Source organism: Diceros bicornis, chromosome 22, assembly GCF_020826845.1.
Source record: "Diceros bicornis minor isolate mBicDic1 chromosome 22, mDicBic1.mat.cur, whole genome shotgun sequence".
In the NCBI taxonomy this organism is placed as follows: Eukaryota; Metazoa; Chordata; class Mammalia; order Perissodactyla; family Rhinocerotidae; genus Diceros; species Diceros bicornis.
Window position 1 is genome coordinate 44,709,522 of NC_080761.1, and position 26,353 is coordinate 44,735,874.

Here is a 26,353-nt window from a genome sequence, read left to right on the forward strand (position 1 = left end):
CAAAGATTAGCTGTCCATAGATGTGTGGGTTTATTTGTGGGCTTTCGATTCTATTCCATTGATCTGTGTGTCTGTTTTAGTGCCAGTACCATGCTGTTTTGGTTACTGTAGCTTTGTAGTATATTTTGAAATCAGGGAGTGTGATACCTCCAGCTTTGTTCTTTTTTCTCAGGATTCCTTTAGCTATTCGGGGTCTTTTGTTGTTCCATATAAATTTTATCATTCTTTGTTCTATTTCTGTGAAAAGTGTTGTTGGAACTTTGATAGAGATTGCATTGAATCTGTAGATGGCTTTAGGAAGTATGGACATCTTAACTATGTTAATTCTTCCAATCCAAGAGCACGGTGTATCTTTCCATTTCTTTGTGTCTTCTTCAATTTCTTTCAGAAATGTTTTATAGTTTTCGGTGTACAGATCTTTCACCTCTTTGGTTGAGTTTATTCCTAGGTATTTTATTCTTTTTGTTGCAATTGTAAATGGGATGGTATTCTTAATTTCTCTTTCTGCTACTTCGTTGTTAGTATACAGAAATGCAACTGATTTTTGTATGTTGATTTTGTATCCTGCAACTTTACCATATTTGTTCATTACTTCTAAAAGTTTTCTGGTGGATTCTTTAGGGTTTTCTATATAGAAAATCATGTCATCTGCAAATAGTGACAGTTTCACTTCTTCCTTTCCAATTTGGATCCCTTTTATTTCTTTCTCTTGCCTGATTGCTCTGGCTAGGACTTCCAGTACTATGTTAAATAGGAGTGGTGACAGTGGGCATCCTTGTCTGGTTCCTGTTCTTAGAGGGATGGCTTTCAGTTTTTCACCATTGAGGATAATATTAGCTGTGGGTTTCTCATATATGGTCTTTATTATGTTGAGGTACTTTCCTTCCATACCCATTTTATTCAGAGTTTTTATCATAAATGGATGCTGTATCTTGTCAAATGCTTTCTCTGCATCTATTGAGATGATCATGTGATTTTTATTCTTCATTTTATTAATGTGGTGTATTACGTTGATTGATTTGCGAATGTTAAACCATCCCTGCATCCCTGGAATAAATCCCACTTGATCGTGGTGTATAATCTTTTTAACATATTGTTGTATGCGATTTGCTAGTATTTTGTTGAGGATTTTTGCATCGATGTTCATCAGTGATATTGGCCTGTAATTTTCTTTTTTGTGTTGTCCTTGTCTGGTTTTGGTATCAGGGTAATGTCAGCTTCGTAGAATGAGTTAGGGAGCTTCCCCCCCTCCTCAATTTTTTGGAAGAGTTTGAGAAGGATAGGTATTAAGTCTTCTTTGAATGTTTGGTAGAATTCACCAGGGAAGCCGTCTGGTCCTGGACTTTTATTTTTGGGGGGGTTTGTGATTACCGTTTCGATCTCCTTACTGGTGATTGGTCTATTCAAATTCTCTACTTCTTCTTGATCCAGTTTTGGAAGGTTGTATGATTCTAAGAATTTATCCATTTCTTCCAGATTGTCGAATTGGTTGGCATATAGCTTCTCATAGTATTCTCTTATAATCTGTTGTATTTCTGAGGTGTCTGTTGTAACCTCTCCTCTTTCATTTCTGATTTTACTTATTTGTGCCTTCTCTCTTTTTTTCTTGGTGAGTCTAGCTAAAGATTTGTCAATTTTGTTGACCTTTTCAAAGAACCAGCTCTTGGTTTTATTAATTTTTTCTATTGTTTTTTTGGTCTCTATTTCATTTACTTCTGCTCTGATTTTTATTATTCCCCTTCTTCTACTAATTTTGGGCTTTGTTTGTTCTTCTTTTTCCAGTTCCTTTAGGTGCATTGTTAGATTGTTTATTTGAGATTTTTCTTGTTTGTTGAGATAGGCCTGTATCGCTATAAACTTCCCTCTTAGAACCCCTTTTGCTGTATCCCATAAATTCTGGCATGTCGTATTTTCATTTTCATTTGTCTCCAGGTATTTTTTGATTTCTTCTTTGATTTCTTCGTTAACCCAGTCATTGTTCAGTAGCATTTTGTTTAATCTCCACGTATTTGTGGCTTTTCTGATTTTCTTCCTATACTTGATTTCTAGTTTCATACCGTTGTGGTCAGAAAAGATGCTTGGTATTATTTCAATCTTCTTAAATTTATGGAGACTTGTTTTGTGGCCTAATCTGTGATCAATCCTGGAGAATGTTCCATGTGCATTTGAAAAGAACGTGTATTCTTCGGTTTTTGGATGGAATGCTCTGTACATATCTACTAGGTCCATCTGTTCTAGTGTGTCGTTTAAGGCCAATGTTTCCTTATTGATCTTCTGTTTGGATGATCTATCCCTTGGTGTAAGTGGAGTGTTAAAGTCCCCTACTATTATTGTGTTACTGTCTATTTCTGTTTTTATGTCTGTTAATAATTGCTTTATATATTTAGGTGCACCTACATTGGGTGCGTAGATATTTACAAGTGTTATATCCTCTTGTTGGATTCTTCCCTTGATCATTATGTGATGCCCTTCTTTGTCTCTTTTTACAGTTTTTGTTTTAAAGTCTATTTTGTCTGATATGAGTACTGCTACCCCAGCTTTCTTTTCATTGCCATTTGCGTGGAGTATCTTTTTCCATCCCTTCACTTTCTGTTTGTAAGTGTCTTTAGGTCTGAAGTGTGTCTCTTGTATGCAGCATATATATGGGTCTTGTTTTTTTATCCAGTCAGCCACCCTATGCCTTTTAATTGGAGCATTTAGTCCATTGATGTTTAAAGTAGCTATTGATAAGTATGTACTTACTGCCATTTTTTAACTTTTTTTTTTTCTCTCAGTGTTTTAGTAGTCCTTCTCTGTTCCTTTCTTCTTCTATACAGAATTGATGGTCACTTTAGTTTGACCTCTGTCTGAAAGCTGTCCTCTTAACTCCCCTCCTCCCTCCTTTTTTGTTTTTGATATGATATCTAACCTCTTTTTTGTGTATTTGTATCCATTACGTTCTAATCATGGAAATAGATAATTTTTCCTATTTGTGGTCTTCTCTTTTCCCCTTAAATCAGTCCCTTTAATATTTCTTGTAGCACTGGTTTCTTGGTGACAAACTCCTTTAATTTTTGCTTGTCTGGGAAAATTTTGATCTCTCCTTCCATTTTGAATGATAACCTTGCTGGGTAGAGTATTCTTGGCTGTAAGTTTTTTCCTTTTAGCACTTTAAACATATCATGCCATTCTCTTCTAGCCTGTAAGTTTTCTGCCGAGAAGTCAGCTGATAGCCTTATGGAGTTTCCTTTGTATGTAACTTGACATTCGCTTGCGGCTTTTAGGATTCTCTCTTTATCTTTAATTCTGGACATTTTGATTATGATGTGTCTTGGTGTGGGCCTCTTTGGATTTATCTTGTTTGGGGCTCTCTGTGCTTCCTGTACCTGGATGTCTGTTTCCTTCCTTAGGTTAGGGAAGTTTTCATCTATTATTTCTTGAAATAGATTCTCTGCCCCCTTGTCTCGCTCTTCTCCTTCCGGGACACCTATAATATCGATGTTACTGCACTTGATGTTGTCCCAGAGGTCCCTTAGACTGTCCTCACTCTTTTTAATTCTTTTCTCTTTTACCTGTTCACCTTGGGTAATTTCTTCTAGTCTTTCATCGAGCTCACAGATCCTTTCTTCTGTATCCTCTACTCTGCTTTTGAGTCCCTCTAATGAATTTTTCATTTCCAGTATTGTATTCTTCATTTCCGATTGGTTCTTTTTTATATCTTCCATTTCTTTGTTGACATTCTCACTGAGTTCATCTATTCTTCTCCCCAGATCAGTGAGCATCCTTAACACTCTTAGTTTGAACTCTCTGTCAGGTAGGTTGCTCATTTCTGTTTCACTTAGTTCCTTTTCTGGGGTTTTGTCCTGTTCCTTTACTTGGAATGTATTCTTTTGCCTCCTCATTTTGCCTCTTTCCCTGTGCTTGTGTCTACGTATTAGGTAGGTCAGCTATGTCTCCTGCTCTTGGATAGGTGACCTTATGTAAGTGATGCCTTAGGAGGCTTCCAGTGTGCTTCCCTCAGTTCTCAATGTTCCAGGGGTGACCCCTATGTGGGCTACGTGTGTCCTTCTGTTGTGGCCTGTTTGCTCTCCCCGTAGGTGCCCAGGGAGGCTGAGTTACGCTCCTGGCCAGCTGTTGTAATGCTCAGCTGCTTGTAGTTGTTGTGGGCCCTTCAGTCTCTTTATCAGGTGTGGGGAGCCCCAGCACAGTTGGCTGCAAGTTCTAATACCACATTTGTGTTGCAGTATTTCTTTTAAGTGAGTAGGCCCCCAGCGTGGCAGGTTGTTAGGCTCAGGGCCTTACAATTGCTGTAAGCCTCTAGCCTACTGGGTTTCTCGTCAGCTCTCTGAGGATTGCAGCTGGGTGGGGCTGGCCTCAGACACGGGAGCACCCAATTGTTTCAGGCTTTGGAAGGTGGGGCAAACCTCCTATGTGGGTCTTTGAGAAGCACAAGTCTTCTGCAGCTGACAAGCCCTGCCGCCCACAGGTCCACACACACAGTCAACACAGTCCTTCCCCGTGTGAGTGCCCCGACCTCCCCAAGCGGACCCAGTCTCTCCATGGCGGGAGCCCCACACACTCTGCCACCGCCCCACACTCTCCACCCGCTCCTTGTGCACACCCTGCCCCGCTCAAGTCGGCTCAGTTGCCAGGCTGCAGAGAATCCAGTCACCAATCTATGAAGGCCCACAAGTTGCCTGAGGGCTTGTTGTTGGGTGGGGCCAGTCTCTAGGGTGGGCTGCCTGCCCTGGCTGAGCTGGATTAAATCGCTGCTCTAGCGGGTGGGGCAGACCCTGGGCTAGCAGGCCTCAGGGAGAACTCCAATGGCGTCTGTGTCAGCACGCCCACACCAGGCCACAACAATGGCCGCCACCAATGTCCCAGTCCCTGGAGAGGTCTCACCCCTCACCGAGATGCACTCAGGGCCTATTAGGTGAGTCTCTTTTCATCACAGCACTGTCCACCTTTCTTTCTGGTGATTTTAGGATGCTTCCTGAAACGGGTGAGTTTGCGCGCGGGCCCTGTAAGAGCCAGTTTTAGTTTCTTTGTGAACCGGGTTTTCTGGGGGTGCTCCCCAATGTTTTAGTAGCAGGCACAGTCAGATATTATGCCGCTGGTCTCGATTGTGCTGGGTCCACAAAATGCCCACAGCGGGGGGAACTCCCGGCTCAGGGCCCCGCGCCTCCAGGGAGGCTGCGTACCTGTGAGCTGCTCCCGGCGGCCGTGAAGCTGGCGGCTTGTGAAGGCGGCGTTTTCCTCTCCAGAAGGGAGTCTCTGCCTCTTCCACCTCAGTTAGGATTGTCCGTTGTTGCAGGAGTTCCTCTTATCCAGTTTTCAGTTCTGTCTCAGGGGTAATTTTTCCACGAGTAGTTGTAAATTGGCTGCGTCCACAGGAGGAGGTGAGTTCAGAGTCTGCCTACGCCGCCATCTTCTGCAAATTCTTTTTATATGACACTTTTCACTTCCCTTTATAACTTCTTAGGCAAGGCCCTTGTTATACTCTGTAACAAAATGTTACTCGTGCTAGAAAATGTTGATTGCTTACCCTGAAGCCAGTCTCCTCAAAAGATGCTTCCTTGTTGTGACAACTTGCCCCCAAAATGCCAGATGAATGTTTCCCTTTTTTCACAGTCTTTTTTTTTTTTTCTTTTTCAGCTAGAGGTAAGATTTCTCAACCTTAGCACTACTGATGTTTTGGGCCAGATAATTCTTTGTTGTTGAGGGCTCTTCTGTACATTGTAGGATGTTTAGCAGCATCCCTGGCCTCTGCCCATATTCCAGTATCACTAGCCTAGTTGTGACAAAAATGTGTCCAGACATTGACAGATGTCCCTTGAGGGGGGAGCAGAATCATCCCTGTTTGATAACCACTGGGCTAGAGTGGGCATGTGAGGCAACGTATGGCAGACGGTAGGCACTCAGAAAATGATATTTTCTTTTCCTAACATTTCCATGACTTTGGATACTCTCCAAGTGTGTTTCAACCTTCTTTATTTTCAATAAATGTTGTCCATTAAAAATGAATAACATCTTAAAATTTCAACTTCACTCAGAGTATGTCCCAAAGATGTCCTGTTGATTTCTCTTGTAGGTCTTCTCAGTGCCCTCCTATACATTTCTACTAGCTTGTCTAACCATCACCTTAAAAAAAGCATGCCAAAATGAAACTCACAATTTTATCCACTCAAAAACACTTCCTTTCCTAACTTCATTATTTTAAATAATGGAATCACTTTTCACAGCCACATAAACTTGTGAGGTGTAAGTACATACAGCCCCTTAAGCATTGCTGCCTCTGGTGGACCTAAGCTTGTATTCCACCACCTATTACGGGCAAGTCATGCAAGCTCTCTGAGCCCATTCACACATATATAAGTGTAGTTTTGAGACATAGGAATAGTATATGTTAAGAATATGACACACTTATTAGGGCCTTAGTAAATGTCGGATAGCACTATTTTATTAGGAATAATGAGGTAAACAATTTTATATAGAATAATTTCCTGCTTACCATCTAACAGCTGATGTGATGAGTAAGTTATATTAAAAAAAATCAAAGCAGATAGGTAAATGAGATGGATTCCTAGAGAAAAAAAAAGAAACATTAAGTATATGTGCAATAACATGTGCTGGTTATTTGTCTTGTGTAGTATATTGATGCCTTTGTAGGATAGTGGAAATAGTTCTAAGTTGGGAAAGCATACCTTGCTTTGGCACTTAGCAGTTGTGCAACCTTAAGCTCATTACTTAGTCTTTGTATGTCTTAGCTCATTATTCACAAAAATTGGCTAACATCCCTACCTCACTGGGTTGTGGTCATGAGGAAACACTGGAAGGACAAAACATTTTGCGTGGGTACAGAGACAACTCACTTTTAGCTAAATGGTATCCTGGCTGGGATTCAGAGAGATTTCCACAAACCACACTGTGACAGGGGGTCTGAGCCCCTGCTAATGCCTATTTTCATCAGTAAGATGGTCACTATAGCATATCTCAAGGCCATCTGTGTTAGCCTAGACAGGAGAATCTTAAAATATCAATGGGATGCTGGAAGACACTTTTTTTCGGAATGGTTAATACTAGTTCCAGGGTTTTGGTGAAGGCAAATGTGCATTCAGAATAATTCACACATTTTCTGGGAAAATCCCAAGTACTCTAAAAGCTGACTCTTCTTCCTAATAAAGTGAGTACAGGTCAGCTGGGGCCCAACTCCACCACTCCCCACCTCTGTCATTCCCCGTCACTCACTGGCATTAGTGCTAATGTGGGTGATGGAACACCTGATATTTCTTGCCATAGCACTTGTCTAGAATTTGGGTGCCTTTTGATACTTCCACTATGTTAAGTTCCACTTAAGTGGAAAAACTCTTCTCCTACAGTGTCAACTGTAGGAGAGGAAAAAGTATTTTTCCTCTACCCTTCTGACTTAGCTGAGACTCCTGTAATAAAAGATTAATAAGAGAAAGACAAACAGAAGTTTATTAATATGTATATGTCATGTATACATGGGAGATATGCAGGGAAAAATGAGCAACTCCATGAGATGGCTTAAATATCATCTTAATAGGGAAAAGGGTGGGGGCATATAGGCCTCTTAGTGGAGAGTAAAAGATTTTTAGGAAGGATGAATGGGCCTTTAGAAGAATAAATGGGAGGTATGATAGTTTGTGGCAAATTTGTCTAGGTGTGGTGTTGACTTCTAGTCTCTTCTGTGACAAGAGTCACTCTTCCCTGGCTGATGAAAATCCCCGGGAGGGGATTTATGGCAATTGAGTTCCTTTTGGAGGATCTGTCTTTAGGCAGATGAGGGGAGTTCAGTAAAAGCCCTTCCCTGTTTTTGCTGTTTTTCAAATGCCTACAGCTCAAAATAATCAATATATCAAAGTGGCATATTTTGGGGGCATGTCCTGAACTCCTACAGTCATATTTTGGGGTGGCATACTCTGCTATCCTTCACAACTCTTCTGTGTTAAATTCAGAAACTAGAATGATTGGTGAGCTACTTGTCCAGTCTGAAATTGGGTGTTGTCTAGGAAGCGAGGCTACCATCTGGAGCTCAGAGTCCTAGCCTAACCACAGATTCCCTACAACAGACCCCATACACAGTGTCTACGGACATATAAGACGTTTTTAAATCCAGAAGGTAGTAGTGACCACTCCCATACCGTGCTAGGAAGGACTCTTAGAAGACCACATCTTTTGTTAGAGAATGACGTGGTGTTATTGCCCCACAAACCCCTAATGCACTTGGAGTGAATCTTCAGAGGATTCACCAGGAGGAAAACATCCTGAGGTGCAAAAACGTTTCTGGAGGGAGTGAGATTTGTTTGACTCTGTATACTGATGGATTTCTCGAATGGCATTGGGGGTGGGGGTTTGGTGGGTAGCAGGGAGCGGGGAGAATAAAAAGGCTGCCTTTCTTGTGACATGCTAAAGCCTGTCACTTAAGGGCAAGTGCCTGATTATTGCTCTTTCACGCCTGGGTGCCCTGTTTGCTGAAGGTGCTGTGAAAAGTTGCCAAGAGATAAATTCAACTGTTTATGAGAATCATTACGTGGTTCCGTGTTTATTTCCCTGGCACCCTCCAAGATCTATCATTTGGAGCTGAACAGCTGTTTTCTGGTGCTTGTAAATAAAAGTATTTAAATATGTCTTAAACACATTGTTTAGAAAGTATACACAAAATAGGATGCTTTTCTAGCATGAGGGAATCTATATGAAGAAGGAAAGGAAACTATCATTTGATTATTGCTAACATCTATTGTGTGACTGGGATAGTGTTACATTCTCTCACTGCTGTTATAAAGATGATAATTAAGTGGGCAGTTCTTGTAGGCTTCCGACCAACTTAGAAGCATTTCTTCTTCTCAGGTTTCAGCTGCTACTTCCCCTCAGTGGGAGCTGGAAAAGCAAAATAAGAAGACCTTTGAAGCCACACAATGTCTGGTCTGTCTCGGCTAACTGTGTCGTAATATAACTGACATTATAGCAGGTAGCAGGAAAATTCATGTCAGAAACAATACAATTCCATATTTCATTTATAGCAGGGAACAGAATGTGCACTGCTATAGTCCTGGGCAACCACTTCTTCACCGACTAGAGAAGGTGATGGCTCAGTCAGCTGTTGACCTGAAAGCAATATCAAAACGGCTATCGTGCAGTACCAGTTTATCAAAGTAATATTAAAAAGCTGAACATTTTAATTCAAAAGAGTACGCTCTGCTGTTCCTCTTTTCCTTCACTCTTGTTCCCAGCAACTTGTCTCACGACTCCTAAGATGACATTCAGTCTGGTTCTCCAACATGTGTGTGAATGGGAAGCCAAAGCCTAGTGATCATGGGAGTGGATTAGCAGGACTGTGACTTACCTACTAAGCACCCATCTGCATTTAGCTGAGAAGCCACTGCTCTCCCATTTTCTAAGAAGATTTCCGTATGCTTCTGGTTAGTTAGCAAAGGAAAGATAACAAAAAAGTAGTCAGGATTGCCACATTTTTTTTGTATAAGAACAAAAACGATTGTCAGGACTTCCCTGTGGATTTGTGGAATAAAAATGAACAGACTCAATGACCTCTCTAATAAACTTGCTTCAGCTCCTGAGGTTTGCCACAGCGCCCCCTATCTTTTGAATTGGAGAGTTTCGGTTTCGAAGCATTTAGCTAGGGTATAGCCTACACTACATGGCTCTCAGTCTTGAAGGTTCCTGACACACTCGCCATCAGATTACCTTATATCCCAAACAGTTTGCCAAGACGTGAAGGGAAATTTGCTTAATGAAGGTAACCATTTTGGGGGCCTCTGCATCCGGAATCATTTCAGACCAGCGTCTAAGACTGCAAAATGTCAAATGCTAGGCTGACCAAGTATTGTGCTAAGACCTGCCTGAACGCTTTAATTCAAAAGGGTGAACTTAAAAGAAAGAATCCAGGGGAAATCATCACTTCCTCAAATCTGATTGAAGGTTGAGAGGGATCAAGGGAAATTTCAATAGCTTGGAAACTAGTCCCCAGAAAAACAATGAATAGGACCTGGAAGAAAAGAAAGGAAGACTTGCTGATTAGTTCCCCCTGTAGAGAGAGTCCCTGCCACTTGGCTTCCTTTGATGAGATTACAGACTTCTGAAACTAGTTCCCACCGGGAAGGTAGACATGTTGAAAGAACATCCTTCTAAGTAGGCAGGGAACATATTCCTTGTTCTTGGGAAAGTGGACGATTTTGTTCTCTGGAATGACTTAATCATGTTTTCATGAGACCAGAGCATTGCTTCAGGAGGTTCTGAACCAATCTAGTCTTAGAGGAAGTTTAGGTTTATTTGAGGAAGTTTCAAGAATTCCAGATAGCCAAATTATTGCGTTTTTATCTTTATACAATGTTCTTCAACAGGGTAGAAAGACCTTAAGGGTCCTCTTACATTTCTTGTCCTTGAGCTTGTTCCAATTCCATTTCTCCGTGGTTTCCCTCAATGCCCACCCCCAACTGGGGACGGAGGATCCAAGCTAAATTTTTATTGATTTGGATACCATAATGTAACAAATAATTTCTGCCCGTCTTCTTTTCATATGCCCTCCGCTCTCACTGCAGTCATATATTCCAATTCATACTCTCATAATTTAAGACATTTAGAGTTGAACAGGATTTTAGTTTAGAGTTAAACTTCCCAGCCTAAGCAGGAAAGCCCATTCCTGACTTATAGTCACTAAGTCTTCCTTGAAACTATCAGTGTCAAGGGAACTTCTCGGTTGACTTAAACTTATTTTGGTACACCCTGTCTTTAATTCCCCATCCTCCACATACACCTTCCCCTCATTTCCCTGCTTATCCCAACCTCGTATATCTTTCAAGGCCCAACTTAAATCCTACCATTTCCTTAACAACTTCTTATATGTAAGATGATTCTATAAACTAATAGAACCAGCAGAATCATAGAATCTTAATCAGTTAAAACCCAAATGGACTGTATAGATGTTCTAGTATAGTCTCTTCATTTTACAGACATGGGAACTGAAAATAAGGAGGGTCTGATAGATCTGATATCCTACATTTTGACATTCTCTTTAATGCAGCCATGAACAGTCTTGTTGTTGTTTAACACTGCAAGTATGTTTGGATTTTTTTTCTCTCTCTTTGAAGGCAAAGTTATAATTTCTATGTCTGTATTTTGCATGGTGTTTCATACCTACCAGCTTGTTCTAACTCAGTGCTGTCCAATAAAACTTTCTATGCTGCTGTAAATGTTCTATAATATCTACTCTGTCCAATATGGTGGTCACTGGCCACATGTGTCTTCCGAGCACTTGAAATGTGGTTAGTGAATCTGAAGAATTGAATTTTTAAAATTATTTCATTTTAATTACCTGAAGTTTAAATGTATATAGCCACATGTTGCTAGTGACTACCTCATTGAACGTTGCAGCTCTCGTTCATTTGTTGTTTCACAGCAAGTGAAGAAAAATTAGGGTACATTTGTTGACTTGATAATGTTTTTTAATAGTGTTTGAATCAGAATAACAGAGGTTTAGAGATGGAAGGGGCCAGGTCTCATCATCTCAGTTAATACCCCCCAGAAAAGTGAAAGCGTTGGTTCAAGGTCACTTGGTTAATTAGGAACAGAGCTGGCACCAGGGTCTAGGCCTCCTGGCTCTAGTTTTTCTTTGTTATTTTTTTCCTTTTTTTGTCATAGTGTCTTGGAGATAGTGAGAGCAGGAATTGGGTAGTAAGTGGAAAGGAAAACCAACTGAAATTTTTAAAAATATGAGGATGAATGAGGATTACAGACAAGAAAGAAGAAAAGAAAGAAAACCATACAAGAGTGGATAAATTTAAGAATATCAGAGAATGGAGATGAAGAAAAGGGAAAAGAAATTAAATGCTCATACTTTCATCCATGAACTAGTATAAATGAAGAGTTCCCTTTTAAATGCGAAACAATGTTACTGTAATAAATCAGGGACCATTACATAGGTGTACCCATGGTTAGACGATGAAGAGAGCTTAGTGGTAACTGAACCATGACAAAGCCCTCATACTAATGAATTACATTTCTCAAAGTCCTTGTCAAATCAATCAGAGAACTCTCTCTGAATGAGCGTGGAATGTTAACATCTGGTTCACTGAATGGAGATAACAATTTCATCCAAAGCCTTGTTAGTCAACCTTTCATCCCTCGCCGTTGTCCGCTGATCCCACTTTATCCTTCCTCGTACTTTGCAGCTGATCAATGGAGAGATCTTGATGAAGAGTGTTGGATTCAGTGGCGTCTAAGATACCTGGGAAGTAGAGGAGACCGGTGGAAGTGAATCATTTGGAAGCCTAAAGAGCACTCTGGATGCCCCTTCTTCATACATTGTCCTGATAATCTCAGCAGATCCAACAACTTTTCAAGAGAAATAATTTGTGATGAGACTGTGGCTTATCATTAAATAAGAGAAGCAACTAGTTCCCAAAAGCTCAGTGGTGTTCCAAAGAGGATGCTACATTTGTTTTTTTTCGTAGTATTTTGTGTTTCCTAGAAGGGAGGAAAAACTAAGACTAAAATCTGTAATATCATGATTTGTATCATGCATTCTGTTTTTCTGTATCTTTTCTCATTCTGGCAGGGAAGTGAAATGACACTGAGATTTTCTCAGAGTGTATGGAATAGTAATTTCTTACTAATTTAGTGGTTGTTCAGTTAGGTCATAGGTGTAGCAAGCTTTTCTTTTGCATCTTGAATGTTACTTTACCTGTTGACATGGGACCATTCTCAAAGTCACAGGCTCAGGTTAGGATTTAATCATTTAGGAATATAAGATGGGGTCAATCATCAGTTCCTTCCAAATCTCACTCTCTCTTTCTTCCTTCTACTCATTTCCTTCTTCTGAGGTTCCCTATTTCTTATTAATACTACCACCCATCCTGTTCAACTGTTAGTCTGTGGAGCATTGTTTTGTGAGGGAAATCAGTCCTGAGCTAACATCCAATGCCAATCCTCCTCTTTTTTGCCGAGGAAGACTGGCCCTGGGCTAACATCCGTGCCCATCTTCCTCTACTTTATATGGGACACCGCCACAGCGTGGCTTGACAAGCAGTGCGTCGGTGCGCGCCTGGGATCCGAACCTGCGAACCCCGGGCCACCGAAGCAGAGCACGTGCACTTAACTTCTGCGCCATGGAGCGATGTGGGGCATTTTGACTGTCCTTTTTTTCTCATGACCTACCCCTAGATGATATCTCCATCAAGCAGCTTCTTTCTACAGTCTCACATCTGTTTCTCTCTTTTCCATTTTGTTGCCTCTACCCTAACCCAGGGTGCTGTCAGTTTTTTGTCTTTCCTGTCACCAGTACAAGCTACACACAGTCCCTTAATGAATCATTCTGAAGATCAGGACTAATTGTATCACTCTATAGCTCAAAAACGTTCAATGGTGTGTGGTACTTAAAACGAAGAAGGAGAAGAGGAGGAAGAGGAGGAGAAAGAGGAAAAAGAAAAAGGAGGAGTAAGTTGCCAGTGGAACAAAATAGAAAGCTAAGAAATTTTGCTATATATAAGAATTGAACATATAGTACTGATAGTAAGTCAAATCAATGGGAAATTATATTTCATGCAATGGTTGTGAATAATTGCTTTAAAATATTTAAGTTGGATTTTTACCTTTCAGCATACACCAAAATAATTTTCAGATTGATTAGATATGAAATCTAAAAAAATTCTTAAAAATACTTGAAAGATATCAGAAATAACTATTTAATGTCAAGATTAGAAATACTTTTCTAAATAAAAAAAGCAAGAGAAGAAAAAGATTAAACATAACATTAAAAATCCAGTAAAAACCCAGTCTCAAAATTCAAAGGCAAATGCCATCGAGGAAAAAATATTTCCAAGATATATGGCATTCAAAGTCTGAGTGTATCTAAAATATCAAGATCTCTTACAAATTGGTAGGGAAAAGAGCACTCCAATAGAGAAAATTTGCAAAGATTATGGAAAGGGAATTCACAAAAGAATAGAAATGATCTATATCATGAAAAGAAAGACATCAGAGCTAATGTGCTCTTTTCCTCTGTGTGTTCTTCCATTGTTTTAAACTTATGAAATCCTTCCTCATTTCAGGATTGGTCAGTCATATTTTTTTCTAGTTTATGTTTTCAGTTTGCATTTAATATTTAATTTACTCAATTTATTTGGATGTATGCTCCGAGATATTAGAGCCAATTCAATTGTCATCTTTTCCCTCTTTCCTAGATTGCAAGCTCTTTGAGGGCAGGAACAATGTGCTATTTATTTGTGTGGACCCTGCAACATGTGACAAGTGTATGGTACACAACAGTCAACACAGGAGGGGTCAAGAGGGAGCATCAGAAAAGTTTTGAGAGAGGAGGCATCTTCTGAGGTTAGTCTTAAAAGTCTAAAATATTTTCAAGATACTGTCTCTTTTTTTCCTTTCCTTTTGCATGTCTCTTTTGGGTTAATCATGGCTTAAAGGCAACGTAACATGACAGAAGAGGAAAGGGTTCTGAAGAAAGACAAATGAGGATTCAAATATTGACACCACCAATCACTTATGTCACTCTGAGCCTCAATTCCTCATCTATAAAATTAGATATACTGGTGACTACTTGCATGGTTGTTAGGGAGATGAAAACCCAGGTTTGTAAAGTGATCAGCATATTGATTCTATTCTCTTTGTACTCCTCACTTTTTCTACTAGTCTGGGAGAGCCATTTTGCATCTCTTAGCCTCTTTCTCTGTAGTGAAGTAAAAATGTGGTAGTATGTGTGAAAACATCTCGTAACCTGGGATATTTCTCACAGCATAAAGTCCTATTAGTTAAGTTTTTTGGTATATATTTAAATGTAAATTGCTTATTATGCTCTTGTTAATGATGAATGGAATGGAAGTGATGTTTGGGTGAGAAAGTTCAAAGTAGATAAATAGAGGTAAGAAAACAGAGCAAAGTTAAATGTGAAAAACAGAATTTTAAAAAAATTCTAATGCGTTGGAGTCATGTAGTAAATGGCCTGGATTTGGGGGTCAGGCAAACTTGAATTTGAGTCTCAGTTCTGCCACAAACTCTCTGTGCCACCTTGGGCAAGGTACTTGCCCTCATAGAGACTCGGTTTCTCCACCTATCAAGCTGGGATTAATAACATTCCCACAGCAGGGGTGTTGTGAAGACCAATGAGATGAGTAAATGAAAGCATATGGCACCTAGTTGACATTTGATAAATCCTTCTTTTTTTGCTTCTTTTCTTCTCTCTCAAAGACTAAAGAGCAAGACTGATTCATCATAATACCTCTGGGTATTTATATGTTTGAAAGACCTGAATATGATTTCTTAAATACCCAACCAGTACCGGTGATTGCCTTAGGCTTCAGGGAGAATAGATCCTACTTTTATAAATGCCTTCAGACTTGATCCCCTTGTTTACAGAAGGATTTTTGGATCCATGTCTGTCTCATGACACAGTCTAAATCTCCATGCGTATTCAGTTAATCATCTTGATCTGTCTTGCAGGCACACAGCCATCATTTTGCTCTTGTGAAGACCAAGAACATTGTGTACTTATTCCTTTGTTGTGGAGGGCTGTCATTTGTCGTTATCACTGCCTGCTTTTTAAATTCTGTGAGCTGTAAAATGTAGTACCATATATTCCGAAGTTTTTTTTCCCACTGAGAGTATTTCAGTTGAATGTTTTTTTAATAGTCTGGGAGGGAAGATTTTGATAATAAAACAAAGCATTTGAAATTTAAAAAGTAAGCAGTACATTTATAGCAATTATGTAGGGATGTTATTAGTGATTAAATATAGTAGTATAGAATAATCTATCTAGGGTGAAAAAATGCTAATCATTCCAACCCAGCAATTTTTTCTAGTTCTTTTTGTTTTTTACTGAAAGAATGTTTATATTTTAGAATGATTGAAGCATGGCTAACTATATTTGCATCAGTTATTTCGTGTAATAAGATACAGCAGAGTATTTATATTGTTACTCTGTCTTTTAAATTGTTAGTTAGGGGATATGATTCCAGCCTCTGTTATATTCTCTTTAGATATGGCCTTGAATGAAAAGAGGCAGCACCCTTTTCTCCGATGATAAAATATTCTCCACACACCATTTTCCCTTCCTTTCCTAGGCTCCGGAGATATGCGTTTGCTGTTTCCTTTACCTATATGTCCTGGGTCATAACTATTTTGCTAGAATCAATAATTTAACAATTAGCCAACCTGTCTTAACTTCAGATTTGGTTAAGGAAAAAGTTTAATGTTTGATTTGAGTCTGTTATGACCATTTATGCACTTTATGGAATTATCTCATTTAATTACCTAATTTAAGTTTAAGGTTAGGTGATATGTTTGATTGTCCCCATTTCAGAGCTGAGGAAAAGGAGGCCCAGAGAGTTTTCATAAATTATCCCACATTTTTATCTGGTAAGTGAGTTGAAATTATAACCTGGATCTGAATAGCTGTAAACATAAGTTCTTTCCAAGTCAGTAGGCTACTGGCCCTTTACACTGATTTGTAAGAGTTCTTAAATGGCCTTTTTATGATTAGAAGGTTATGTAAGAATAATGCTTCTTTCCTCTTTTATATCCCAAAATAGGGAACACCGGTGGAAAAGCAGGAGTTTGAGGGGAGTGGTGAAGAACCTGGCTTTGGACATGCTCTTTTTCAGGTGTTTGCCATACACCCATGTGGAGTTGGATACATGGGACCTAACCTCCAGAGAGAGAGTGACCAGGACCGGAGATAGAGGCTTGGGAGCATCAGTGACACGTACACAACAGGTGAAAGGCACTTGCAATCTTGACTCCTTTTTGGCCTGTTTTCCCCATTCTTAGAGTGGTTTGTGGGATTGTGAAACTAAAGGCAGAGTAATTTAACATATGGGAAGTTCTGCTCTAAATAAGACGGATGGAGCCAGGAGTCTAAGAGGCTACGCCATTAGGAGATGTGGGTAGGGGTCAATCTAAGTACTTAACGTTTGTCTAAGCCAAAGATTCTCAAATTTTGGTATTTTACAGAATCACCTAGATAACCCATAAAGAATCAGCAGCCCAGTAGGGAAGGCCTGGGCCTCTGTGTTTTTGTCAAGTTCTCAAGAAGAGGCTGACAGACTCCAAAGTTTGAGAAGTACTAGTCTAAACCATATTTTGAAATGCCTATCTCATTAATGTATTACCGATCTCATTAAGTAATGACTATAAAAAAGCAATCATCTCACCTTTTTTTATAATTTAATAGGATCTGCTGCTGATTTGAAATTTGAATTAAAAAATATATCGTTATATTTTATGCAGTTATCTGAGGCTGACAAATACATTCACATGATAAAATCTTTCTAAGACAATTCTTTTTTTTTTTAATTGATGTCTTTATAGTTTATAACATTGTGAAATTTTGGTTGTACATTTTTGTTTGTCAATCACCATATACATGCTAAGATGATTCTTATCTTGCTCCTGCCACAGAAGGCGAGGATGAGCATATTCAGGACATCTGAAAAATTCTCCTTTTCAAACTTTGCTTTCCCTGTGGGAAACAGCATGAGAGAAAGGAAACGAGTCCTGATCCTCCCTGGAGGCAGTGCTTACACATATTTTGGAATCTGAGGGGCAGCTGCCAATTCCACCTGCAGGCAGGAAGAACACACCTGTTAGCTACATGGCTTTTAAAATAGCCTGTATTTGACCAGATTACAAGGAACACTGTTGTTATGGCATCAAAAAAGGAAGCTGACTTACATGCAAGTAATCCTTATTAAAGGGGATTTTAGGAAGCTGGACACTTGAGAAAAGCAGGCAACTGTGAAAAGAATATCTCCTGCTCACCTTTGTAAAAGCCAACAATTACCCCCAAATTGGGCTAAGATTAGATAAGGCCATCAGTTGTAATAGAGTTGATATCTGGGAAGGGGGGAAGTTCGAGTCGTTCAGAGATAAACCTCTTATTATGGTTCCCTTTCCTTGATCGTCTTTATCCTCTCACCCCATCCCTGCTTTATACACAGTGCTGGTGGGGTGAGGAAGGAATGACTTGGGAAGTGCTCCTTAACCAGGCTTTTGTCTGCATTGTCCAAGGCTCGGGGCTTTCTCATCAGCAGGCTCTCCTGCCCTGTCATTAGTCCTAGTGGCAAAAGAGCCTCATTCTCATGAACTGACCCATGCTGCCAGCAGGTCACCTCAGATGGAGGCTTGCTGCTCTATTCAAAGGCTTCTGAGAGTCCCAGATGTTGGGGCAAGATGCAAATATGGGGACACTCTTTCATCGCTCCTCAGTTCATTTTTTGACCATTGGAAGAAACGGGGTTCTATCTGATGATCAAAGGCGTGGTTTCACACGGGCCTGGTGGATTCGCACCTTTCACAGGTGCAATTGCAAAAAGAGTCTCCTTGTGAGCGCAACAGTTAATTCCCTCCGAATGTTACTACAGTTTAGGGAGAAAGAGTATTCCCCCCCTTCTTTCCATTTCCCCTTCATTTATGCTTAAGAACAGGTAATTGGAGCAGGGCCTCCAAGTGTAATCTTGCCCGAAGGCTAAGCTTGCCACCTAATGACACACGGTTGTTCTTTATTGAGGCAGTCTTGCACTCATTATCCCTAAATTAGTTCCCTTTTCTCCTTTGCTTTATTATTCATCCACCTCCTCCTTTTTCATGTGGATTTTTCCAAGTGAACCATGACAAAGTGTGTCTTTGTGAGGTTGTGTGTCTGTGCAACAGTGCATCTGTGTGAGTGAGTGCCCCCCCACCCCGCCCCGTGCCCCTCCTTTACATTAAGTGTTTATTTAAGCCGAGGCAGTGGAAAACTGACAAAAATCTTGGGCATTGATTGCCTCATAATGATCTCACATCAATCCGGGCAGGAAAATATAGGTGAAAATAGAAGAAGCAGAGCTTCAGGTGCAGGGTGCCCCTTGTCACAGCCAGGTGCAAGCGCCTCAAACCCAGAGGGAAAAATGGAAACCGGTTTTTGAATGAAGACTGTGAGAGTGTTTGTGTAAAAGTATAATTAAGACTTTAACGTCTTGTTCTGTCAAAAGAAGAGTTTATATACCGCTCATGTGATGTGACATCCATTTGGACTTATAACATGAGGTAAAGACAAGAAAATACTGATGTGGCTTTCTTTGTTCAGTCCTGGGTTGGAATCCCTACTTCACCCCTGGTAAACTAGCATTACTTATCCTGTCTGAGTCTCAGTTGCCTCACCTAAAATAGGGATAATAATATCAACCTCACAATTTGGTAGTGAGGATTAAAGGAGATGATATTCAGAGTGCTTAGTACAGTGCCTGTTATCCTGTAGATAACACATTTTAAAAAAATTTTCCATCCTTCTTGATTCCCTTATAATAAACTGAAACGCAGCTTGGAAAAGTTTTGGCTGAATAGCCTAAAAATCTGAGCTTAGATTTTCTTCCCTCTCTAGCATCATTTTTTTTCTTCCACTTGAAAAGGGACCTAGGGTTTCTGAAGCACACCAGGCATTTCTGTTATATACCAGACACTCTGCTTGGCAGTGTGATGGTACTAAACCCTTGTACAAACTCTGCAAAGGCTTCTTATTATTCCCATCTTGCAGATGAGAAAATGGAGGCTCAGAGAGGTTAAGTGACTTGCCCCAGGTTCTAAACTAAGTGGTGGAGCAAGTATGCAAACAAGAGTCTGTCAGGTCTCAAAGGGGCTAAATACAATTGAGAATTAGGGTCTATTTCATTCACCTAAATTTGCTTTAAGATAGTTATTCCCTCAGATATATAACAAAATCTTCTGATTCATAGGGCTATTGGACTCTCTAAGTCTGTACAGAGGAGGTAATATCAGCAACTTTGCCTAACTGCTTGATTCCTAGGGTAAATACATGATATGTGTATTCAATATATCAACTTTGCTCTTGATATTATTGAATAGATTCAATTATTTCTGCCTCTTTACCAACGTGATTTCCTTCAGACAGACATCTCATAGATTACAGGTTTTCCATCTCCTCTTCCTTATCCTTACCCAAGGTAAGGTAATTCCAAAGGTAACCATCCCTCCTTACCCAACCATATTCCAGCTGAATCTCCTTTTTCTTCACTAGCCCATGGATTTCCATGTGTTCTTCAGCCTCTATAGCACTGACAACTCTGTGTTGTTGGTTATGTTCTATTACTCCTTCTCCATGTATCCTCTTTCTTAACCTGCAAAGTCATTTCTTTCTTCTCTACTTTTTATCCTTCTTCCATGAAGCTAGAGTTAGCCGGGCGAGAGTTCAGTAAAATGGCATGGGGGAGACATCCAGGTTCTAGTTCTAATTGGGTGACCTTGGTAAGTGATTTAACATCTCTATGCCTCACTTTCCTCACAGTAAAAACAAATGTTCCCGTTGTCACTGTGTATGATTCTTTCTTAACGATAGCTCTAGGGGCTACAGGGGCAGTTTTTATACCGTCGCCTCCATTGGAGGTACAGTTTTTACTCAAGGACAGAGTTGGTAGCAATAATAATAATACGTATATACAGCACTTTGTATTCATGAGAACAGTATGCAGACATCATTTTATGTTCCTTCTAACACTGACTTGGGCCAGATCACCTAACTAGTCAGTAGCAGAGCCAGGGCCTGAATATGGTCCACTCATTTCTGAATCTTGCATTCTGTGCTCTGCATCTCAGCAGGGTGAGGTAAACTGGCTGGGGCATGAGGAGAGGAAGATCAAAAGGTTTTTTGTATGTGTCTCTAAGTGGACTGTGCTGGGGCAGTGAATGGATAGTGTAGACTGAGAATAGAAAACAAAAGAGTAGAAAGGGTGGTATGGATTTTTCAAAAAGCAAAGAAATCTTCCTGATTAATTATTGTTTTAGTCCTTGTGGTTTTTCCTAAACATCTACAGGATAACATCTGAGTGAGGGAGTATGCTGGGAGTGAAACAGAAAATATAACTTCAATTTCAAAATCCTAAATCCAATACTAAAGAATGCAGTGCAAGTTACTACAGTGACTCAGAGGATTTTCTATGTTTTCTGGATGATATTTTCTCCAAAATGAAAAGTATTCCTTATTTTAAAATCCATTCTATGGTTAGCTCAAAGATTAGCTTATACAGTCCCTTGAGTTTCAAGGCTAGGGACTTGTAACTTTTTTTTATGTCAAGATCAACATCCCCTTCTCAGGTTGACCTTGTCTTGCCTTTGTGAAAGATGGATCAAATTTAAATCTGTCTATTGTGTACTCAGTGGCCTCTTTTAGCCATAAAAGAGTTCATTCTCCATTAAAAGGCCAGTGACATATTCCAGATTCTTTGTGAAAGAATCAAACATATCTCTCTTTGTTCAAGAGATTTGTTAGTTGGGGGAGTGAAAAGGGAACAGGGAAATGTTGAGTGGTTTCATCATATGTCCAGAAGTCCAATGTAATGCATTTGGCCCAAGCCTTTCTCATTTAAGATTTAAACCAATATTTATTTTAGAAAGGAAATTCAACCCATATGTATCTGCCTGAGTAGCCTTGTTGGCTTTTATTGATAGGAAACAGGAAGTTCCTTTTTTGCCAACATTACAAAAGGCCTAAAGATCAAGTGAATTTTATTCTTGGCAAATGTAGCTTCGACCCTGAAAGGTAGAAGATAGGTTCCAGGTAATAACAAAAGAAAGACAAACATTATCCTTAAGTGTCTTCCAAGATAAGAAGGGCGGAGAAGACAGAGCAAGTTCTAAGGATTGCTGATTGTTTCATTTTGTCCCAAAGCCAATATAATTTGTTCTTGAACGCAGATTCTCACATGCATAGGTGATGCTACACTTCGTTCAAACAATTTCAGCTGTAGACGCTAAAGACTTAGCATAAAAAGAAAAAAAATTACTGTAATAACATCTTTTACTGATTATTTGTGCCCTTCAAAAAAATTATGAATGTATGCTGTTTATACCAAGGAGACTCACTATTTTGATCTCTATTTTTTATATAAAATAAAGAAGTTTTTTGGAACAGGAGATACTTTTACATATCCTGAAGAAAAAGTCTGTCTTTACGACCTTATACTATCTTCTAAGTTAATTAATTCAAGAAAAAAATAGTTTCACAGAGCATATTCACTACTTTTTCTCATCTGCTGTAAAGATTTGACACTGTGAGCTGTTCTGATTTTCTGTGTTTAGCTAATTCAGCCTAAGATTTATTCATGGAAAAGAGCTTTCTTTAGACTGACTGTCCTTGGCCTGATTAAGAGTTCCCAGGGGTGGTGGGGAATATTGGAAAGCAAGTTCTACAGACACAGGGCCAGACTGATAACCTAATGCAGAGAGACAGGCACAAAATTTGGTGACTCTCAGGAGGTGACTTGTGGCACTTAATTGACGCAGGAGTCCTGGACAAAATGAAGTCAGAAGGTAAGGTGCTTAGTATCACGAGAACTCGAGCATAATATAAATTTTATTTTTGCTTGGAACGTAGCCAGGATCTGAAAGTCCACTTTCCCCATGAGGTCCTGATTTGGTAAGGAGTCCCTAGGATTATTACCTCCTCCAAGCAAAAGTCACATTGTAACAAGACTTTTTTCGGCCACAGACGTTCCTCTAAGCAGTGTTTCTCAAAGTGTGGTTCCCCGGACCAGCAGCATCAGCATAACCTGAAAAGTTGTTAGAAATGCAAATTCTCAGGCCTTCCCCAAGAATTAGTCATAAACTCTGAGATTGGGGCTCAATAATCCATGTTTTAACAAGCCATCCGGGTGATTCTGATGCTTGCTGAAGTCTGACAATCACTGCTCTCAAGTAGATAATGCCTTTAGGCCTTTGGTGTAAGCAACCATAGCAGTTTGAATTTATGCACAATTTTATGAATTTAAGCACCAACTCTACGTGGGCAGTTAGCTATTAGCCACATGTTTTAAATGAATGTATGGATTATTTTTCCCTGGGAGCCTCAACCTCTGACTCCCTGGTCAGCATGATCAGTTCAGCCTCTAAACAGTGGTTGCTATCTACGTGTGTTGAGGCAGCTTGAACCCTGCCTACCCTACCACTCACTAAAAGAATCAAGCTAGATTCAAATGGCTCAGTACGGAAAGGAAGCCTAATGGTTTCTTTCTAGGATGTTCTGAAGCAATAGGTCACATGCTTGTGCTACTTCTCTTGCTGTACCTTCTTGGACTCCTGATGGAAGTTCTGACTCTCCGTGGGCCAGATAATAAAGAACCTAGATTTCTGAAAGCCCCAAACACTTGGAACAGAACTCAACCCCTTCTCCACCACCAGGTTGTGCAGTAAGTACACTGCCTGGAATGATTGGAAAAGCTATCACCTTCAACTTCCCTTTCAGTGAAGGGTGTTCTCCCTTGTTTCATATCAAACTGAGGTAATGGCAAGTGCTTTAAACCTTCTGTTTTGTACATGTTCTGTGAATCTGTATGTTTATGCAAAAGCCACTCATCTGAAGAGAACAAAACTATCCTTGCTCCTACTCTGGCACCAGAAAGTCAGCCCTGACTTTGACTCCTGATGGATACATATTTTTCAGAGGTTTCTTTGGGCAAAGGAATTAATTATGACTAGTTTGACCTTATTTCCAGATCCTTATATGGTCACGTACCTGGGGAGCTGAGGCCATGCCATCTATGACTCCCGGGATCCCTTTGTCACTTCTAGCCTAAGCTTATCTCCTATTCTCTGAGCCCCACCTTGGCTTCTAGTTCGACTCATAATAGGAGAGGCATCTCCTTTCAAAAATGTAATCTGAGCAGCAGGCACCAAGTGATACTGGCATGAGGTACCCACGGGATAGAGGTAGGCAGCCTTTTGTACACTTCCTGCTGGGAAAGGAGCCAGATGCTACGCCTGGCCAGCTTAGGAATCTAGTCAGTGGACATATTTGGTTGGAGATGAATACATTCAGTACACTCAGAGAGAGAGGATGGTCTTAAACTCATCCAAATACTTAATGGGTCATTTTCTACCATAACATATGCTTGAAGGAACTGAATGCTCAATTGTGTGTCAGGCGTGTATATGTATATATATATATATATATATATTACTTAAGGTATTTAATTTAATTCTTGCATCAACCCAGTGAGATAGGGATTATTATGATCCCTAGTTTGCCAGATGAGTAAACCAAGTCTTGAAGGTTAAGTGAATCATTGTCAAAGAGCAAGTGAATTGGGAACTGCATTCCGACCTTGGACCATTTTTTAATAAATTCAGTGCTATTAGCCACTAGATCATCTGTTCTTAATCTTTCAGACTCAATCCCCCCATCCCTCTTTATAAAAAATATTTGAAAGGCCCCCTTTATTACCATGAAATAAATTATAGAGATAATGTAACCAACCTACATACAAAACTTGAAAATTCATAAAATGGAATACTGCACAGCAATAAAAAGGAGCAAACTACTACAAAAGTGTACATTCTTTGTTATTCCACTTGTATAATACTCAAGAGCAGGCAAAACTAATCAACAGGATTAGGTATCAGAACACTGATTTCCTTTGGGGATGGAGAAGGGAGGGGGTTGACAATAAAGAGGCATGAGGTGAGCAGAATGATGAATATGTTCTATATCTTGATGGGGGTATTGAATATACAGACTATATATTTGTCAAACTCATCAAAGTATACACTTAAGATCCATGCATTTTACTTTTTGTAATTATAACTCAATAAAAATTAAAGTCAATATAAAATTCTAACAGTAATATCTGGGAGAAATAAAAAGATTTTTAAACAACATATATTTCAATATGTAGATGATTGAGATCATCTATATTTGAAGACATAATAAAGTAGTCAGATGCTTGCATCTAATATTAATAAATAATATTAATAAATAAATTTGGATTTTCAGTTTTGAATTGAAGAGTGTCAAAACGTTTTTTTTTACATCACATTTTGAAGATATTATACATACATATATCCATGGAGATTGAATTATAGTGGGGCAGCTACAAATGCAGCCCAATACAATGTGTTATACTGGGTTCACCAATATCATGCTGTTTTTGTTGGAATGATGAACTACTCTTGGAAGAGTTCCAAAAAATAATTTCTCTACTCTTTCCTCGATTTACACAGTGGTGTGAATTCTGGAAAATCAGTGAATAAACTATGCAAAAATTCTTTTTGTGTTTATATATAGAACAGAGTTGAGTTTAAAGTTCAGATGATTATACATTGGGTTTTTATCTATAATGATGTCCAAACATTAAAAAACTGTGTGAATTATAGGACACTTCTTCACTGTGCAGGAATCTTCTCCCGTCAGGACGTTTTACATCCCCAGCCCTTGTACACCAAACGTATGTAAGGCTGTGCCCAAACACTGTGACAACTCGAAACCCCACACATTATCTAACTCTCCTCAAGAGGAGTGACACTGGCTAGTTGAGAGCTCTGCTCCAGACAATAGTGGAAATTTTAAGATCCTTCTCAAGTACTACCTCTTCTGATAAGCTTTCTTTAACTTTTTTCAGGTTCATCAGCATGTCTTTCTTCTGTCCTCTTAGAATCCCAAGGATATTTCTATCTTAGAAATTACCTTCTTATTTTTTATTTTTGGTAATTGTTAGTATACTTGTCTATGTCTCTCCTGAAATTATAAGGTCCTTGATGTTGGACATATTTTTATCTCCAACACCCAGCAAGTTCAGGCACATGTTCCACACTTAGTATATATTTGTTGAAAACATGCATGACTGGATTAAGGAAATAATGAATACAAACATCAAATCTACTGAGTCCACATAATCCAAGCAATGTGCTGAATTAATATTTCTTTAATTTGATTATTTAATACACATATACTATTACGTTGTATAGTTGAGATATACTAGCATTAGAACAAACTTCGATTGAGAAACAAATAATTCTTTCAATAAGATCTTTTTTTCAACATCCTATTGGCATTAAAGGTAAATAAATACGTGTGTTTTACATAAAGACCTCCTTCTCCTCATTTTCTTATACTGAAATTAAGATGTCATGATAAGTGCTGTATCAGTTTTTAACCTTCAATGATTTCACTATTATGTAACAAACAAATCAAAAAACAAAAAAGAAAAGGAGCAGATTACATAAGGAAATCTATATTTATTTGAAAAGACAAAATGTGATTCTTAAGATTCTGCTGCTACCAGTGGGAAAGAGTCCCATGCAGTTCATTATGCCCAAAAGGGCAGCTCTGTTACCTCTGCACCTGAAGTCTTATCTGGGTTTTTACCTGTTATCTGCAAACAATCTTAACAGGGCTTGCATTCATAGCTCCTAGGGATATAGATATGGGACCTTCCTAGTCATGAAGTGGGCTCCAAAATTATGACTAGATAGACTTTTCTCATTTCCAATTCCTCCCAGCTGTTAAGAACACTGGATGACTTTTCCGATCTCTCAGCTCTATGGAAACAAAGAAGTACAG

General features: G+C 39.3%; 1 protein-coding gene across 2 annotated transcripts in view; it reads left to right on the forward strand.

The window, feature by feature from the left end:
- The first annotated feature begins 4,437 nt into the window (after positions 1–4,437).
- The window catches only part of DMRTA1 (DMRT like family A1), a 69,782-nt gene continuing 47,866 nt past the window's right edge, over positions 4,438–26,353 (forward strand). For both annotated transcript variants that reach the window (XR_009223471.1, XR_009223470.1), the window contains exons 1-3: positions 4,438–4,912; positions 14,199–14,346; positions 16,560–16,743. The gene's annotated coding sequence lies outside the window, so the exon portion shown is untranslated. The remainder of the gene's footprint in view (positions 4,913–14,198; positions 14,347–16,559; positions 16,744–26,353) is intronic.